This window comes from Ambystoma mexicanum, chromosome 5p, assembly GCF_040938575.1.
Source record: "Ambystoma mexicanum isolate Mex_15411 chromosome 5p, UKY_AmexF1_1, whole genome shotgun sequence".
NCBI lineage: Eukaryota > Metazoa > Chordata > Amphibia > Caudata > Ambystomatidae > Ambystoma > Ambystoma mexicanum.
This window is the reverse complement of record NC_090930.1, coordinates 1,049,109,758-1,049,129,477: the sequence shown is the minus strand read 5'-3', so window position 1 is coordinate 1,049,129,477 and position 19,720 is coordinate 1,049,109,758.

Below are 19,720 nucleotides of genomic sequence, written 5' to 3'. Positions count from 1 at the left end.
TAATAGAGAGACGTGGAAGACCGGATGTATCTTCATGTGAGGGGGCAAGTCCAACTTGACCGCTACTGGGTTTACTATGGTAGTGATGGAATAGGGACCAAGGTATCTTGGGTTGAATGTGCATGGCCCTTTTAGAGGTAGATATTTGGTGGATAACCAGACTTGGTCCCCTACTTGATATTGAGGGGCTTCCTTCCGATGTTGATCTGCTCCTTTCTTGTATTGTTCTTTAGCCCTTTGAAGGTGAGAAACAGCTTCCTTAAAGGCTTGGGTGATTGTAGAATGCAGGTAGTCTACTGCTGGTGTTTCAAGATCTTGGAGGGGATCCAACTCCGAGGTTCGAGGGTGACTGCCGTACAAAAGAAAAAACGGTGTTTTCCCAGTTCCCGAATGGACAGAGTTATTGTAGGCATATTCGGCTATCCAAAGGATGTCTTTCCAAGTTTTTTCAGTTTGTTGCAGCATGCAGCGTAAATACTGTTCCAGAGTTTGATTGGTCCTCTCGGTTTGTCCGTCGGTCTGAGGGTGGTGACTGGTCGATAGTCTCACATCAAATTGAGCCGACCGACAGCAACTTCGCCAAAAATGAGAAATAAATTGACTACCTCGATCCGAAATTAGAACCGAAGGAAAACCGTGTAGTCGGACGATGTTTTTGAGAAATTCTCGGGCCAGAGTTGCTGCTGTTGGCAAGCCTTTGAGCGGAATGAAATGCGCCATCTTGGAGAATAAGTCCACGATTACTAGAATCGTATTGTATCCGGAGCATGGAGGTAGATCGGTGATGAAGTCCATAGAAAGCGTATGCCAAGGGCGAGGTGGGATGTCAATAGGGCGTAAGAGGCCTGCTGGTCTTTCCTTTGACTCTTGTTTTGGGCGCATACTCCACAAGACATTATAAAGTCTCTGATATCTTTTTTCCAAGACGGCCACCAGAAGTAGCGCTTGATCTTTTCTGAGGTCTTGGCCATACCGGGATGACCTTCCATTAAAGAATCGTGATAACAGGAGATTACTTTTTTCTGTAAATCTGTGCTGGGTAGGTATAATCGTTCTTGGAAATACAATAAGTTGTCCTTTACTGCAAAGTCCTTTCCCTGCAGATGCCAATTCTGTATGTCTGCTGGAGTTACAAGTTGCCTGGCTTTATCCTTAACTTCCTCTATGGATTCTGTGGCGATTACACCCAGAATTCTTTGTTCGGGAATGATTGGTACAGGTTTAGGGTTGATCAAGTGTTCTTCCACTCCCATCCGAGAAAGGGCATCAGCTTTACCGTTCTTTGTACCAGGTCGATAGGTAATTATGAAGTCAAACTCGGCAAAGAATAATGCCCAACGGAGTTGTCTAGAGGATTGGGCTTTTGCGGTTTTCAAATATTGCAGGTTTCGGTGATCCGTAATCACAGTAACGGTGTGTCGGGCCCCCAGCAGATAATGCCGCCAAGCCTTAAAGGCAGACTTGATAGCCAGAAGTTCCTTGTCAGTAATCGTGTAATTGATTTCAGGAGGCGAGAATTTGCGGGACCAAAATGCCACGGGATGCAACTGATTGGTTACCGGGTCCTTTTGTGATAGAACTGCCCCCATGGCAAGGCTTGAAGCATCAGTTTCCACGATGTAGGGGAGTTCGGGGCGAGGGTGTTTTAAGATTGGTGCAGAGATAAATTTAGTCTTCAAATCCTGGAAAGCTTGTTCCGCCTCGGTAGACCATTCAAAACGTTTGTTTTTCTTTAACAAGGCAGTGATGGGCTGGACTATTCGAGAGAATTCGGGGATAAACCTGCGGTAAAAGTTAGCGAAGCCTAACATGCTTTGCACACCTTTTACGGAGGATGGTGATGGCCATTTGAGAACTGCATCGACCTTCTTTGAATCCATACGTACTCCGCCAGGTGATAATATGAATCCCAAGAATTCAACTTCAGTCACGTTGAAAACACATTTTTCCAACTTAGCGAAAAGTTTGTGTTGACGCAATCTTTCGAGGACCATTTTCACGTGTTTCCGATGTTCAGATTCCGATGAAGAATAAACGAGGATGTCGTCAATGTAAACAACAACACACACATCTATGAGCTCTCTGAGGACATCGTTCATAAAATATTGAAAGGCGGCCGGGGCATTGCAAAGTCCGAAGGGCATGACCTGATATTCAAATAGCCCATACTTGGTGCGGAAGGCAGTCTTCCATTCATCGCCCTCTTTTACTCGTACCAAGTGGTAAGCTCCTCTAAGATCCAGCTTTGTATATATGCATGCTTTTCTGACTTGGTCCAGGAGTTCAGGGATCAAAGGTAACGGATATCTATTCTTAACGGTGATCTGGTTCAGGGAGCGATAATCGATACAAGTTCTAAGGTGTCCTTCCTTTTTTGGAACGAAGAACAAAGCTGAAGAAGCAGGGGACTTGGAAGGACGAATAAACCCATTCGCCAGGTATTGATCCAGGTATTGTCGAAGGTGAAGGTTCTCAGGCTCGGTGAGGGCATAAATTCTACTACAAGGAGGAGTAGATCCAGGTATCAGGTCTATCTGGCAGTCATAAGACCTATGAGGAGGTAGAGTGTTAGCCTGATCCTTCCGGAAAACATCTTGGTATTCAAGGTATTCGGGAGGTAACTGGGGAGTCTCTGAAGAAATTGCTGCCAGTGCAACACCAGGTGGAGGGTGACAAGTAGAGACACATTCTGGAAACTGGACCGTTCTTGCTCGCCAATCGATCAGAGGATTGTGTTTTTCTAACCAAGGTATTCCTAGAATAATCTGAAACTGAGGGGCCTTGATCACATCGAACACAATCTTCTCATGGTGTCCATCTTGACTTACTAGCGTCACCTCTTGAGTGGTATGCGTTACTGGCCCGGAGGCTATCTCCGTACCATCCACTGTAGTAATGACGTCCTTTACAGCCTTGGGACAAAGAGTTAGATTCATCCTCAAAACCATTTCATGATCCACATAATTGCCGATGGCACCGCTGTCGACGTAAGCTTCAATTGCATGAAATCGATCCGGATTATCAGGGCTAATGAGGACCATAGGTATCACGAAATGCGAGGTCACGGAACTGGTTTTCACGCTCGGCAAGAGGACCTCTATTCTTGTCGGGCGAGGTCGTTTCCCTGCTCAGAGTTTGTAACTTTGGTAACTGCAGCTCCTACTGCCTTCTTGGCAGGTTTCACCGGACAGTCTCGAAGAAAGTGCCCTGAGTTTCCGCAATATAGGCATAATTGCAACTGTTTTCTCCTTTCCCGCTCCTTTTGTGTTAGAGGACCTTTCAGACCCCCAATTTGCATGGGTTCCCCAGAGTCTACTCCTTTGGAAGGAGTTGGCGGTTTGGAAAATACTCGAGCATCAAACTTGGAACGGTCGGCCTTCCTGTTCTGCAGTCTATGATCTATTTGAACGACCAAGTCTATATAATCCGAACAGTCTTGTGGGGGATTCACTACTTGGGCTAAAACGTCTTTGAGCTCTCCATGTAGACCTCTGTAAAACAGCGTAATCCTTTTGTCCTCAGGCCATTGAGTTTCCACTATTAGTCTATTGAAAGATGCAATATAAGCCAAAAGGTCTTGATTACCCTGTCGCAACGAAAGAAGCTCATTGTCCAAGGCCTGCCCCTGTGAATGTCTTGCGAACAGTTTTTCCATACTAAGCTGAAAGACTTGAAAATCATGGAGAACCGGATCATCTTGATTAACTAGAGGGATCGACCAGTCTGCCGCATTGCCACTAAGGTACGAAAGTACAAAAGCTACTTTAGCTTGATCAGTTGGAAAGGCTGCTGGCCGGCATAAGAAGTGCAACCGGCACTGATTGATAAATACTGCAAACCTCTTTGGGTCACCAGAAAATCGTTCGGGCGGAGCCAGAGGTACATTCCCAGGTAGGTTGATCTGCACTGGATTCATAGAGGATGTTGAAGGAAGATTTGCCCCTGATGCGGGTAACGGGGTTTGTCCGGCTTGTGACTGTAGCAATTGTCTAGCAAGACCGTCTGTTCTCTCCTTGGAAATAATTAGTTCCCTTCTTAGAGCATTCGTTTCCTGACGAGCTGCATGCACTTCTGCCCTTAGTTCCCCAAGTAACCGGGCTAGGTGGTCAGTATCCGAGGTTTCCATAGCGCCTGGGCGAGAGTTTTGCGGTAGGCTTTGCGTTCTGTAACGCTCACCTGATTCTCGCAGAGGCGCCGGTCTTGACTGGGCGACTACCGTATCTTCAAAGGTGATGTGTAGCACCCGGTTGGCTCTTTGGGCTGGACCTCTGTGCACTGTATGCCTGACTTCAAGAGTAAGATGTCTGCAGACAGAAAATATGGGATTAATGAACTGGGGTTATTGGGGTGTCCCTATCTCTTTCCTTTTTTGCTCTCCTGTAGATCCCCAAAGGTTAACGCTCTCACCTTAGGTAAGTGAATGCCGAGCTCTCCATCTGCCTCGGGGCAGGGTGCTGTAACCAGTTTCTTCACTGGATCGGTAGCGCAGGCCTCTTGACTTCAGAGGACTGCTGTCCGTCGTTTGCTGCACGAACGGTAAGTTTCGAGTAATTCTATTGTCTTTAAAGTCTTTAGCAATGATGTCTCTTGTTTTGCAGGTTCCGGCGATGGCGGATGACGGGCTGAAGTGAGTTGAAGATGGAGTCCGTGTGATGAATAGAAGCGCCTGGAAGCACGTAAGTAAGCGCTTGTTGCCTGCTTCAAGATGCGCTCTAACTGTCTTTTATTTTGCAGGTACGAGTTCGGAGCGGCTGCAGGGTGCCGGAATACCCACTGGGGTTGATGTGGAAAGGAGTAATGGCACGTGAGTATTAAAGTTCCCCAATGTCTTTAAACGCACCTTGTTTTGTCTTTCAGATGCAGTATGCAGCGCCGAAGGCCTCCGGAGCGTGCAAAGAGTCGGTAAGCTTTTGTCTTTCAGATGCCGGAATACAGTGTGAAGACCTCCGGAGCGCACGAAGAGTTGGTAAGCCTTTGTCTTTCAGATGCCGGAATGCTAACCTGTTCTTTCTTGTCTTTATAGGTGTTGCTGAAGACTGGATTCAGGATGGTAAGCCTTTTTCCTTAGGTCCAGGATCCGATGCAGAAGACACGATGAGCGTTCTGCTGCAGAGGATGCAGAATAACGCAAAGCAAGATTCATCCACCGGGTGTGGTTTAAATAGCCTCCTGTAGTGCTTAGGTGTCTCCTTCCACAGCCACGCCTAGGTAAGAAAAGAGTTCCTGCTTTCCAGAAGAGTTCCAGTGTTCTGAATCTAGGGAGTGGCTCCTGCCCCACCCAACAGGAAAAGTAGTTCCAAACAGAAGAGGATCAGAGGCTCAGCTGACAGGCAAGTAAGCAGCATGGTCTGCTGCAGGTAAGTCCACCCAAGCATTATGAGCCCGGCGCTTCCAGCGCTGGGACTGGGCATATTTATGAGCCTGGTGCCACTGGCGCCAGGACTGGGTCCAAAAGGTCCCAATTGGGACTGGTTGGCCCTCGGAACCTGGGTTATGGATCTGCTTCCAAGGGAGTTGGGAAAACCCTGACCTTTTGGAAGCAGAGATCATGACAGTGGGGCAGGAGCCACTCCCTAGATTCAGAACACTGGAACTCTTCTGGAAAGCAGGAACTCTTTTCTTACCTAGGCGTGGCTGTGGAAGGAGACACCTAAGCACTACAGGAGGCTATTTAAACCACACCCGATGGATGAATCTTGCTTTGCGTTATTCTGCATCCTCTGCAGCAGAACGCTCATCGTGTCTTCTGCATCTGATCCTGGGCCTAAGGAAAAAGGCTTACCATCCTGAATCCAGTCTTCAGCAACACCTATAAAGACAAGAAAGAACAGGTTAGCATTACGGTCTTCAGTGACAGCTCTTCACTTACCTGGTCCATCGGCTGTCACCAACGCCTCGCGCTGCATTCCGGCATCTGAAAGACAAAGGCTTACCTACTCTTCGTGCGCTCCGGAGGTCTTCACACTGCATTCCTGCATCTGAAAGACAAAAGCTTACCAACTCTTTGCACGCTCCGGAGGCCTTCGGCGCTGCATCCCGCATCTGAAAGACAAAACAAGGTGCGTTTAAAGACATTGGGGAACTTTAATACTCACGTGCCATTACTCCTTTCCACATCTAACCCAGTGGGTATTCCGGCAGCCGCTCCGAACTTGTACCTGCAAAATAAAAAGACAGTTAGAGCGCATCGTGAAGCAGGCAACAAGCGCTTACTTCCGTGCTTCCAGGCGCTTCTATTCATCACACGGGCTCCATTTTCAACTCACTTCAGCCCGTCATCCGCCATCGCCGGAACCCTGCAAAACAAGAGACATCATTACTAAAGACTTTAAAGACATTAGAATTACTCGAAACTTACCGTTCGTGCAGTAAACAACGGACAGCAGTCCTCTGAAGTCAAGAGGCCTGCTCCCCTTATCCAGTGAAGAAACTGGTTACAGCACCCTGCCCCGAGGCAGATGGAGAGCACAGCGTTCACTTACCTAAGGTGAGAGCGTTAACCTTTGGGGTTCTACAGGAGAAGAGAAAGGGAAGAAGAGACAGACATTCAATAACCCAGTTCCTTAATCCCATATTTTCTATCTGCAGACATCTTATCCTTCGAGTCAGACATACAGTGCACAGAGGTCCAGCCCAAAGAGCCAGCCGTGTGTTACACATCACCTTTGAAGATACGGTATACGCCCAGTCAAGACCGGCGCCTCTACGGGAATCAGGTGAGCGTTACAGAACGCAAAGCCTACCACAAAACTCCCGTCCAGGCGCTATGGAAACCTCGGATACCAACCAGCTAGCCCAGTTACTTGGGGAACTAAGGGCAGAAGTGCAGGCAGCCCGTCAGGAAACGAACGCTCTAAGAAGGGAACTGATTATTTCCAAGGAGCGAACAGATGATCTCGCTAGACAATTGCTACAGTCACAAGCCGGACAGACCCCGTTACCCGCATCTGGGGGAAATCTTCCTTCTACATCCTCTATGAATCCAGTGCAGATCAACCTACCTGGGAATGTACCTCTAGCTCCGCCCGAACGATTTTCTGGTGACCCAAAGAGGTTTGCAGTATTTATCAATCAGTGCCGGTTGCATTTCTTATGCCGGCCAGCAGCCTTTCCAACTGATCAAGCTAAAGTAGCTTTCGTGCTTTCGTACCTTAGTGGCAATGCGGCAGACTGGTCGATCCCTCTAGTAAATCAAGATGATCCGGTCCTCCATGATTTTCAAGCTTTTCAGCTCAGTATGGAAAAACTGTTCGCAAGACATTCACAGGGGCAGGCCTTGGACAATGAGCTTCTTTCGTTGCGACAAGGTAATCAAGACCTTTTGGCTTATATTGCGTCTTTCAACAGACTGATAGTGGAAACTCAATGGCCTGAGGACAAAAGGATTACGCTGTTTTATAGAGGTCTACGTGGAGAGCTCAAAGATGTGTTAGCCCAAGTAGTGAATCCCCCACAACATTGTTCGGACTATATAGACTTAGTCGTTCAAATAGATCACAGACTGCAGAACAGGAAGGCCGATCGTTCCAAGTTTGATGCTCGAGTATTTTCCAAACCGCCAACTCCTTCCAAAGGAGTAGACTCCGGGGAACCCATGCAAATAGGGGGTCTGAAAGGTCCTCTAACACAAAAGGAGCGGGAAAGGAGAAAACAGTTGCAATTATGCCTCTATTGCGGAAACTCAGGGCACTTTCTTCGAGACTGTCCGGTGAAACCTGCCAAGAAGGCAGTAGGAGCTGCAGTTACCAAAGTTACAAACTCTGAGCAGGGAAACGACTTTGCCCGACAAGAATAGAGGTCCTCTTGCCGAGCGTGAAAACCAGTTCCGTGACCTCGCATTTCGTGATACCTATGGTCCTCATTAGCCCTGATAATCCGGATCGATTACATGCAATTGAAGCTTACGTCGACAGCGGTGCCATCGGCAATTATGTGGATCATGAAATGGTTTTGAGGATGAATCTAACTCTTTGTCCCAAAGCTGTAAAGGACGTCATTACTACGGTGGATGGTACGGAGATAGCCTCCGGGCCAGTAACGCATACCACTCAAGAGGTGACGCTAGTAAGTCAAGATGGACACCATGAGAAGATCGTGTTCGATGTGATCAAGGCCCCTCAGTTTCAGATTATTCTAGGAATACCTTGGTTAGAGAAACACAATCCTCTGATCGATTGGCGAGCAAGAACGGTCCAGTTTCCAGAGTGTGTCTCTACTTGTCACCCTCCACCTGGTGTTGCACTGGCAGCAATTTCTTCAGAGACTCCCCAGTTACCTCCTGAATACCTAGAATACCAAGATGTTTTCCGGAAGGATCAGGCTAACTCTCTACCTCCTCATAGGTCTTATGACTGCCAGATAGACCTGATACCTGGATCTACTCATCCTTGTAGTAGAATTTATGCCCTCACCGAGCCTGAGAACCTTCACCTTCGACAATACCTGGATCAATACCTGGCAAATGGGTTTATTCGTCCTTCCAAGTCCCCTGCTTCTTCAGCTTTGTTCTTCGTTCCAAAAAAGGAAGGAGACCTTAGAACTTGTATAGATTATCGCTCCCTGAACCAGATCACCGTTAAGAATAGATATCCGTTACCTTTGATCCCTGAACTCCTGGACCAAGTCAGAAAAGCATGCATATATACAAAGCTGGATCTTAGAGGAGCTTACCACTTGGTACGAGTAAAAGAGGGCGATGAATGGAAGACGGCCTTCCGCACCAAGTATGGGCTATTTGAATATCAGGCCATGCCCTTCGGACTTTGCAATGCCCCGGCCGCCTTTCAATATTTTATGAACGATGTCCTCAGAGAGCTCATAGATGTGTGTGTTGTTGTTTACATTGACGACATCCTCGTTTATTCTTCATCGGAATCTTAACATCGGAAACACGTGAAAATGGTCCTCGAAAGATTGCGTCAACACAAACTTTTCGCTAAGTTGGAAAAATGTGTTTTCAACGTGACTGAAGTTGAATTCTTGGGATTCATATTATCACCTGGCGGAGTGCGTATGGATTCAAAGAAGGTTGATGCAGTTCTCAAATGGCCATCACCATCCTCCGTAAAAGGTGTGCAAAGCATGTTAGGCTTCGCTAACTTTTACTGCAGGTTTATCCCCGAATTCTCTCGAATAGTCCAGCCCATCACTGCCTTGTTAAAGAAAAACAAACGTTTTGAATGGTCTACCGAGGCGGAACAAGCTTTCCAGGATTTGAAGACTAAATTTATCTCTGCACCAATCTTAAAACACCCTCGCCCCGAACTCCCCTACATCGTGGAAACTGATGCTTCAAGCCTTGCCATGGGGGCAGTTCTATCACAAAAGGACCCGGTAACCAATCAGTTGCATCCCGTGGCATTTTGGTCCCGCAAATTCTCGCCTCCTGAAATCAATTACACGATTACTGACAAGGAACTTCTGGCTATCAAGTCTGCCTTTAAGGCTTGGCGGCATTATCTGCTGGGGACCCGACACACCGTTACTGTGATTACGGATCACCGAAACCTGCAATATTTGAAAACCGCAAAAGCCCAATCCTCTAGACAACTCCGTTGGGCATTATTCTTTGCTGAGTTTGACTTCATAATTACCTATCGACCTGGTACAAAGAACGGTAAAGCTGATGCCCTTTCTCGGATGGGAGTGGAAGAACACTTGATCAACCCTGAACCTGTACCAATCATTCCCGAACAAAGAATTCTGGGTGTAATCGCCAGAGAATCCATAGAGGAAGATAAGGATAAAGCCAGGCAATTTGTAACTCCAGCAGACATACAGAATTGGCATCTGCGGGGAAAGGACTTTGCAGTAAAGGACAACTTATTGTATTTCCAAGAACGATTATACCTACCCAGCACAGATTTACAGAAAAAAGTAATCTCTTGTTATCACGATTCTTTAATGGAAGGACATCCCGGTATGGCCAAGACCTCAGAAAAGATCAAGCGCTACTTCTGGTGGCCGTCTTGGAAAAAAGATATCAGAGACTTTATAATGTCTTGTGGAGTATGCGCCCAAAACAAGAGTCAAAAGGAAAGACCAGCAGGCCTCTTACGCCCTACTGACATCCCACCTCGCCCTTGGCATACGCTTTCTATGGACTTCATCACCGATCTACCTCCATGCTCCGGATGCAATACGATTCTAGTAATCGTGGACTTATTCTCCAAGATGGCGCATTTCAGTCCGCTCAAAGGCTTGCCAACAGCAGCAACTCTGGCCCGAGAATTTCTCGAAAACATCGTCCGACTGCACGGTTTTCCTTCGGTTCTAATTTCGGATCGAGGTAGTCAATTTATTTCTCATTTTTGGCGAAGTTGCTGTCGGTCAGCTCAAATTGATGTGAGACTATCGACCAGTCACCACCCTCAGACCGACGGACAAACCGAGAGGACCAATCAAACTCTGGAACAGTATTTACGCTGCATGCTGCAACAAACTGAAAAAACTTGGAAAGACATCCTTTGGATAGCCGAATATGCCTACAATAACTCTGTCCATTCGGGAACTGGGAAAACCCCGTTTTTTTCTTTTGTACGGCAGTCACCCTCGAACCTCGGAGTTGGATCCCCTCCAAGATCTTGAAACACCAGCAGTAGACTACCTGCATTCTACAATCACCCAAGCCTTTAAGGAAGCTGTTTCTCACCTTCAAAGGACTAAAGAACAATACAAGAAAGGAGCAGATCAACATCGGAAGGAAGCCCCTCAATATCAAGTAGGGGATCAAGTCTGGTTATCCACCAAATATCTACCTCTAAAAGGGCCACGCACATTCAACCAAAGATACCTTCGTCCCTATTCCATCACTACCATAGTAAACCCAGTAGCGGTCAAGTTGGACTTGCCCCCGCACATAAAGATACATCCGGTCTTCCACGTCTCTCTATTAAAACCCGTGCAACCTCAAACCCGACTAACTAAATCTCCAAAACCTATCCTAGTTGATGGAGAACTCGAGTTTGAAGTCAAAAGAATTCTGGACTCCAAGATCTCCAAATCTAAACTATTTTACCTAATTGACTGGAAAGGCTACGGCCCCCAAGAGAGATCCTGGGAACCTGCTGAATATGTCCACGCTCCTCGACTAATCAAAAGATTTCACCGAACATTTCCTGACAAGCCAAAACCCCCGGAGAAGCCCGGTTTGGGAGGGGCCTTGAGGGGGGGTACTGTCATGATCTCTGCTTCCAAAAGGTCAGGGTTTTCCCAACTCCCTTGGAAGCAGATCCATAACCCAGGTTCCGAGTGCCAACCAGTCCCAATTGGGACCTTTTGGACCCAGTCCTGGCGCCAGTGGCACCAGGCTCATAAATATGCTCAGTCCCAGCGCTGGAAGCGCCGGGCTCATAATGCTTGGGTGGACTTACCTGCAGCAGACCATGCTGCTTACTTGCCTGCCAGTTGAGCCTCTGATCCTCTTCTGTTTGGAACTACTTTTCCTGTTGGGTGGGGCAGGAGCCACTCCCTAGATTCAGAACACTGGAACTCTTCTGGAAAGCAGGAACTCTTTTCTTACCTAGGCGTGGCTGTGGAAGGAGACACCTAAGCACTACAGGAGGCTATTTAAACCACACCCGATGGATGAATCTTGCTTTGCGTTATTCTGCATCCTCTGCAGCAGAACGCTCATCGTGTCTTCTGCATCTGATCCTGGGCCTAAGGAAAAAGGCTTACCATCCTGAATCCAGTCTTCAGCAACACCTATAAAGACAAGAAAGAACAGGTTAGCATTACGGTCTTCAGTGACAGCTCTTCACTTACCTGGTCCATCGGCTGTCACCAACGCCTCGCGCTGCATTCCGGCATCTGAAAGACAAAGGCTTACCTACTCTTCGTGCGCTCCGGAGGTCTTCACACTGCATTCCTGCATCTGAAAGAGAAAAGCTTACCAACTCTTCGCACGCTCCGGAGGCCTTCGGCGCTGCATCCCGCATCTGAAAGACAAAACAAGGTGCGTTTAAAGACATTGGGGAACTTTAATACTCACGTGCCATTACTCCTTTCCACATCTAACCCAGTGGGTATTCCGGCAGCCGCTCCGAACTTGTACCTGCAAAATAAAAAGACAGTTAGAGCACATTGTGAAGCAGGCAACAAGCGCTTACTTACGTGCTTCCAGGCGCTTCTATTCATCACACGGGCTCCATCTTCAACTCACTTCAGCCCGTCATCCGCCATCGCCGGAACCCTGCAAAACAAGAGACATCATTACTAAAGACTTTAAAGACATTAGAATTACTCGAAACTTACAGTTCGTGCAGTAAACGACGGACAGCAGTCCTCTGAAGTCAAGAGGCCTGCTCCCCTTATCCAGTGAAGAAACTGGTTACATCACCCTGCCCCGAGGCAGATGGAGAGCACGGCGTTCACTTACCTAAGGTGAGAGCGTTAACCTTTGGGGTTCTACAGGAGAAGAGAAAGGGAAGAAGAGAGAGACATTCAATAACCCAGTTCCTTAATTCCATATTTTCTATCTGCAGACATCTTACCCTTCGAGTCAGACATACAGTGCACAGAGGTCCAGCCCAAAGAGCCAGCCGTGTGTTACACATCACCTTTGAAGATACGGTATACGCCCAGTCAAGACCGGCGCCTCTACGGGAATCAGGTGAGCGTTACAATACCCCAGGAGGATCCGAATCAATGGAGAAAATGTGATAGATTTAAAAGAAAGTATGTCAAAATTGCCATATCACTCTATGTGTTAAATTATGTGGCACCCTTATAGTCAGAACTCTCTACTGAATAAGGGTTGTGACAGCGAACTCGTCACCCTATCCCTGGATGCGGCCTCCCCATAGAGCCCCGATAATACCTTGCAAACGCTTCTGCTATTTCTTCATTTTCTCTTGCTATACCACCTCCAGCGCACTGATTTCTCATTCATTTTGCTTCCTCGCCTCGCCTGTTTAGACATGCCAATAAACTGCCACATTTATCCCTGGAATCAAATATTCTCGACTGCTTGTCCCAATATGCTTCCCAAGCCTCCTCATGCGCCATCGTTCCGTAATGTGCCGCTGTTTTAGATAGCTCCCGCCCACTCTCTGTGTGCAGACTAACATATTTAGCCTCTGCCTGTTTCACCTCTCACTGAAGCTGGTCCAGTCGTCCCTTCTCTCCCTGAGATGTTGTTGGACCAGTTGCATTGCCTTCCCTCTGACCAGCGCCTTGTATGCCTCCTACAGGGTGGAGTTCTTATCCACCATTCCCTTATTGTTAAAAAAATATTCCTCCGATTACATCCCGAATTGCGTCCGCAATCTTTGCTTCCTTCAAGTAGAACACGTTGAGACGCCACCCTCCTCTGTGCACACTCCCTCGTATTTAAACCATCAGTGGAGAGTGGTCCGATAGGCCTCTTGGGAGATACTGTGCTGAGACCGCCCTACTGGCTAATGCACCGGGCAGAAACATGTAGTCTATCCGTGATAGGGCTGAGTCTGCGTTCCAGTAAAAGGAGAAACCCTGTTCAACCAGGTGTAGATCCCGCCATATATCTCTGATCCCCGTAGCCTCCATAAATGTTCTAAGTTTGGTGCAGGAATGTCTCTGCCCTCCCCTACCCTCCGGTACGGCACCTTGTTTACTTCGGGCCTCACTGTGTCGTTGAAGCCCCCCCACCACCAGTGTGTGATGTCCCTGTAGTTTGCTAACCAGGTTTGGACTAATTGCAACGCATCCCCTGTAACGCCGGAGGTATGTACGTGCAGACGAGGCATATCGTTTCCCCCCAGCGCACACCACTCAACAGGATACCCTCTCCCCCCACCCCTCTTGGGTGCTCTCAATGTGTCTCACTTCCAGAGGTAGTGATTTCTTCACTAGAATTGCCACCCCTCTAGATCCTCTAGTGAATCCTGCATGCTCCACTGTCGCATACTTGCATTGTACTGAATTTCAAATAAAGTTTTAATTTAGGAAACAAAGTCCTGCTTTCTTGGAAATCATCAATAATTGTGCCCATTTAACAGATTGGAGCCGAGAAACTACAGGCCAATTGCTCTGTTGGACATTCCCGGGAAGATTATTGCTTCTTTGATACGTTTGCAACTAAACCAAAGGGCAATTACAAGTAACAGAATTGATCCTTTCCAAGCGAGGTTTGTTAAGGGTTCTGACACTTCTTTAAATGGCTTTATAATACATTTTATTAAATACAGATTTATTCTAAAAAATTCAAGTATATATTTAGCCTTTGTGGATTTTGCCATAGCATTTGAAAGTGTCGATAGATAGTTTTTATGGACTAAATTGCAGAAATGGACTTGCGCTGAGTACTTATTAGAAATGCGTATATATCTTCATACAGATATGCACATCTGTATAAGATTAAATCAAGAATGTCAATTATCGCAGCAGATACCAACATTCTGCGGTTTGAAACAAGGATTCATGCTAGCCCTGCTGCTGTTCAGTTTATTTATTTCAGATATATGTGAGGCGCTGAACAAGGCTAGATGACGCCCCACCCCCCATTTAGGTGGTCATGCTGTAAGTCGAATTTTGTATGCAGATGACTTGGTGTTAATTGATCAGGCACCAGTGGGGGTTCAGCATCAACTATGCAAACGCACTGTCTATAAATGTGTCAAAGACCAGGTTTTTGATTGTAAACCCCTCCAAGAAGAACAAAGAAAAGAGGTATACTTGGTATTTGAACTGACATTTTTGTGGAGAGTGGATTCTTTCATTTATTTGGGGTTTTGTATTTCAGAAACTGCCTCTCTGAAACTGTCATGCCTGCGCCATGGGCGCATCCATTTACGCTCAATTTGGACTATATGTTTATCATTTATTTACAACAGACTCTTGGATCCATCTATATTTACTTTGGGAACTTTATTTCCCATTTGCGAGACTTTGGTGCTTTATTATTATTTCCAACAAACTACGCATACCATAATGCACCTGGCTACAAGCATCGATTCCTGGCTGTTCCTATTGGTTATCAAAGGAATTACACCCCCCAGAAGCCCTAGGGACTTGCCCTGCTTCCCAGGAACAGAAAGGGAGGTGGCCGATTGCCTGCAGGTGTGCTTCGCCAGGTGCAACCAATTAGCCTGCCCCTGTGCTGGGCTAGGCAGTATAAAAGCTGCTGTTCCCAGTGGCTCAGCCTCTTGCATCTGAGAGTCCTTCCTCCACCTTTTGCATCTTCCTACGGATCTTATATGCTGCTTACCTTCACTCCTGCTTGGACCCTGCCTTGTTGCTTGCTCCACCCAGCTGCCTCCAGCCATAGCCTTCCAGGCTCCCTGCCTCACAGCCCTGCTCCTCTGGGCTCTCCACACTGCAGCTGATCACGCTCTGCTACCCTCCAGCCTCCGCCCTTGCCCTGCCGGGCTCTCCACATTGCAGCCGATCACGCTCTGCTGCCTTCCAGTCTCCGCCCTTGCCCTGCTGGGCTCTCCACACTGCAGCTGATCACGCTCTGCTGCCCTCCAGCCTCCGCCCTTGCCCTGCCGGGCTCTCCACATTGCAGCCGATCACGCTCTGCTGCCTTCCAGTCTTCGCCCTTTCCCTGCCGGGCTCTCCACATTGTAGCCGATCACGCTCTGCTGCCCTCCAGCCTCCGCCCTTGCCCTGCCGGGCTCTCCACATTGCAGCCGATCACGCTCTGCTGCCTTCCAGCCTCTGCCCTTGCCCTGCGGACCCTCTACATTACAGCTGATCACGCTCTGCTGCTTCCCAGCCTCCGCCCTTGCCCTGCGGACCCTCTACATTGCAGCTGATCACGCTCTGCTGCTTTCCAGCCTCAGCCCTTGTCCTCTGGGCTCCCTGCCCTGCAGCCTGCCTCACTCCGGCTGCCTTCAGCCCTTGTCTTCTGGGCTCCCTGCTCTGCAGCCTGCCTCACTCCGGCTGCCTTAGCCCTTGTCCTCTGGGACTCCCTGCTCTGCAGCCTACCTCTCTCTGGCTACCTACAGCCCTTGTCTTCTGGGCCTTCCTCCTTTGCAGCTTATCACGCTCCGCTGCCTACTACCTACCTTTTCCGCTGGGTTCTCGGCCTAGCAGCCCTCTACAGTCCTCTGCTACCTTCTATGTTCAGCGGCCCTGTCCCTCAGGGTTCACTCCTTACTGCCCGGCCTTACGGGATCCTTGCCGTGCAGTCTGCTGTACTCTGCTGCCCTAAGCCCTTTTCCTCTGGGCTTTCTACCTTACAGTCCTACTCCTGTGGGCTTACACATTGCTTTCCTGCTCCTCTGAGCTCTCAACCTTGTTCCTTACTGTCCTCTGCTATCCTATCCTGTTACACGACTTTCCTTTCATTTCCTTCTGCTAGTTTGCTATCACCTCCTTTCCTGGATTTGTCTGTAGTATCTTCTCTTGTACTGTTTGTAGACCCTTTTGTACAGAGCTTCACTGTTGGTTCCCATCAGTCAACCTCTGCCCCTTCCCTTGTCCTTCCCTTGTCTCGTTTCTACATTACAGACACCCATAGCTGCTGTTCCAAGTCATGAGCAAACAGCGTGGGCCTCTGTTATAGCAAACTGTGCAGAAGGCTAGAGTATTTCCAAGGTTCGTGGAATACTCTTTTCCTATATCTGCATACACCCCAAGAGGGTATTCATTCTGTATCTTTTCCCTTGCTACTCTTGCCTACTCTTCGTTCTCTTTCCTTTCCGCTGTGTGTGTTCTTGTCTGTCCACTTTATTTGGCACAACCACCCAAACCCTTTCTGGGTGTCCTGTGCCACTCTTAATAGAGTGCCATCCCTGACAGAATGCAAGAGCCAAACATTTCTTGTTCCATAGGCCGGAAAGGCACACACAGAACAAAGATGCTTTCCTTTCGGGTTAAGAAACCTTTGCATAAACCTATGGTTTCCCTAAAGACAGCAAACAAGAACCTTAGTCTAAAGGACAGTCTCGCCTCAGTAAACAAGGATTTACAAGCACGGTACTATACTCACTGGCTAGCTGACCCTTCTTCCATGTACAATTATTATGACATTTGCGACTATGACCCGCAGTCCTTATCTGTTGCAGAGCTACAGCAAGATAATGAATTCTTACAGATCTTGTTAAACCAAACAGTGAAAAACACTCCTGCGTCTTCTGACAAGCCTTCTAACACCGCAACAGCCAAGGATATTGCACTCATTGTGGGAGACTCTAAACCAAAATACGCTGTTGCCAGAGTGTTATGCGCAAGATCAGCTTGGCAAGCTCCCCAGAATGTTGGAAACCCTTATTTGACAGGACAAGGCAGTCATTATCCTGAGGTTTGTGAATCTGGTCCTGGGTACAAAAGACCTATACTAACCATCGGTTGTCTTAATGCTTCCACAGTATCTACTAACCACAATAAACCTAAGGTCAGTCTTCCCATTGCTACAACCAAATTTTCTGCCACACCAGCTTCTGAAGCTTTAGATCAAACTAATGATACTTACCTGCTACACAAACAACTCCTACGCCTTAAAAGAAAGACCGAAGACCTCTATTATGACTTTGTTTATTTGCATTATAAGAATCTTATGAAAGGACACAAGTCACCAGACCATCTGACACTATGTCCAACACCTGACATCTTATCTTTAGAGATCGACATAATAAGGCCTGGAATTGCCATTCAGAAAGCTATACAGACTTATACCAAGCAGATGGAAGACCTAAATATAGCATATGTATCCCTTCTAAAGACTGACACAGCTCTTTCACCTTCCAGCCACAGAAACTCAGGTTGTTGTACTGACAGAAAAGAATTAACTCCTCCGGTGGGTCAAATCACGCACACAGCCATTACACCACAAAACAAGGGTGGTCTTCTGATTGGAAATCCCTCTGAGTCAAAGGATGGTTCCGCCCTCACCCTTGCCTATTGTCCAGTACTCACACTTACAACCTCTTCTGAAATGACAATGGCAGCGGAAGAGACTGGCGCAGTTCACACCGAGCATGCTGAGTTGGCAAGCGGGGCTTGCCAAAGTGTGGCTGTGCTATCAGACAACACTCTTGAGCAATCAACATCTTCAGTTTTTTTGATACCCCCTGAATCGCCAGTGGTTGTGGTACCCGATCCACCAGTAGTTGCAACACCTGAACTGTCTGTAGCTGCTACAGCACCCGAAATTCCAACTGCAATTCATGATCTTCCTGCTGCTGTGGTTCCTAAACTCCCTGCCACATTTGAGACTCCTCAAGTCTCTGCTGCAAATCTTGAGGTTGCTATAGCTACTGTGATTCCTGAAGCTACTGCTAATTCTGGTGCTCCCGATGCCCAGATTTCTACTTCCTTCGCAGCTGTGCTCGCTGCAGCAGAATCCTCTGCTACACAACCTGATCCCTCAGCACCTTCTCTTTCTGATCCTACATCCGCCATGCTAACTGTTGCAAAGTCAGCGAAGGGTTTTCCTGTTAAGACTACTGCTCCAGTTGTTCCTGCTGGTGTATCTATAGCACTAAGACTGCCAGACTCTACTCTACCAGTCTCAGGTGCGTTCCAGCCCGCTGGCTCTCTCATGACACCTACACACCCAGTTGCTACAGCCTTGATACTCTCTACAGCCATTCAAGATCTCACTGCTGCTGTAACCTCTTATCTGTCTACTAATCATGGGAAAACCGCCGCTGTGACTCCTGAACTCTCTGCGGCTAACCCTAACCTTGTCATTGCTGCTCCGGATGTCTTGGAAAGCCTTCCTAAAGCTACCAACTCTGCTGTACCTATGGCTCCACTTTCCAGCACCATATTGTTGCCCGTCAAAGCAAAATCTATCATGGAGACTGCAGCAGTTTTTCGCAGTTCCTCTTTTCATGCACACACAGTTGGGGTCTGTGTTCCAAAGACTTCGTCTATTCTGATTTCTACATCAAAAGTTCAGAACTTTGGTACGATCTCCGTTATTCAAGACTCTCACCTTGCAACCCGTTTCTGGTGCTTCATGATGTGCCTTTTTGGATTAAGACTCTTGTACGGTGTGACAGACATTCTTCCTGTAGGTCGGTCTTCAGGGAGCCTGGAGAGGGGCATACTGTCATGCCTGCGCCATGGGCGCATCCATTTACGCTCAATTTGGACTATATGTTTATCATTTATTTACAACAGACTCTTGGATCCATCTATATTTACTTTGGGAACTTTATTTCCCATTTGCGAGACTTTGGTGCTTTATTATTATTTCCAACAAACTACGCATACCATAATGCAGCTGGCTACAAGCATCGATTCCTGGCTGTTCCTATAGGTTATCAAAGGAACTACACCCCCCAGAAGCCCTAGGGACTTGCCCTGCTTCCCAGGAACAGAAAGGGAGGTGGCTGATTGCCTGCAGGTGTGCTTCGCCAGGTGCAACCAATTAGCCTGCCCCTGTGCTGGGCTAGGCAGTATAAAAGCTGCTGTTCCCAGTGGCTCAGCCTCTTGCATCTGAGAGTCCTTCCTCCACCTTTTGCATCTTCCTACGGATCTTGTATGCTGCTTACCTTCACTCCTGCTTGCACCCTGCCTTGTTGCTTGCTCCACCCTGCTGCCTCCAGCCATAGCCTTCCAGGCTCCTTGCCTCACAGCCCTGCTCCTCTGGGCTCTCCACACTGCAGCTGATCACGCTCTGCTACCCTCCAGCCTCCGCCCTTGCCCTGCCGGGCTCTCCACATTGCAGCCGATCACGCTCTGCTGCCTTCCAGTCTCCGCCCTTGCCCTGCTGGGCTCTCCACACTGCAGCTGATCACGCTCTGCTGCCCTCCAGCCTCCGCCCTTGCCCTGCCGGGCTCTCCAC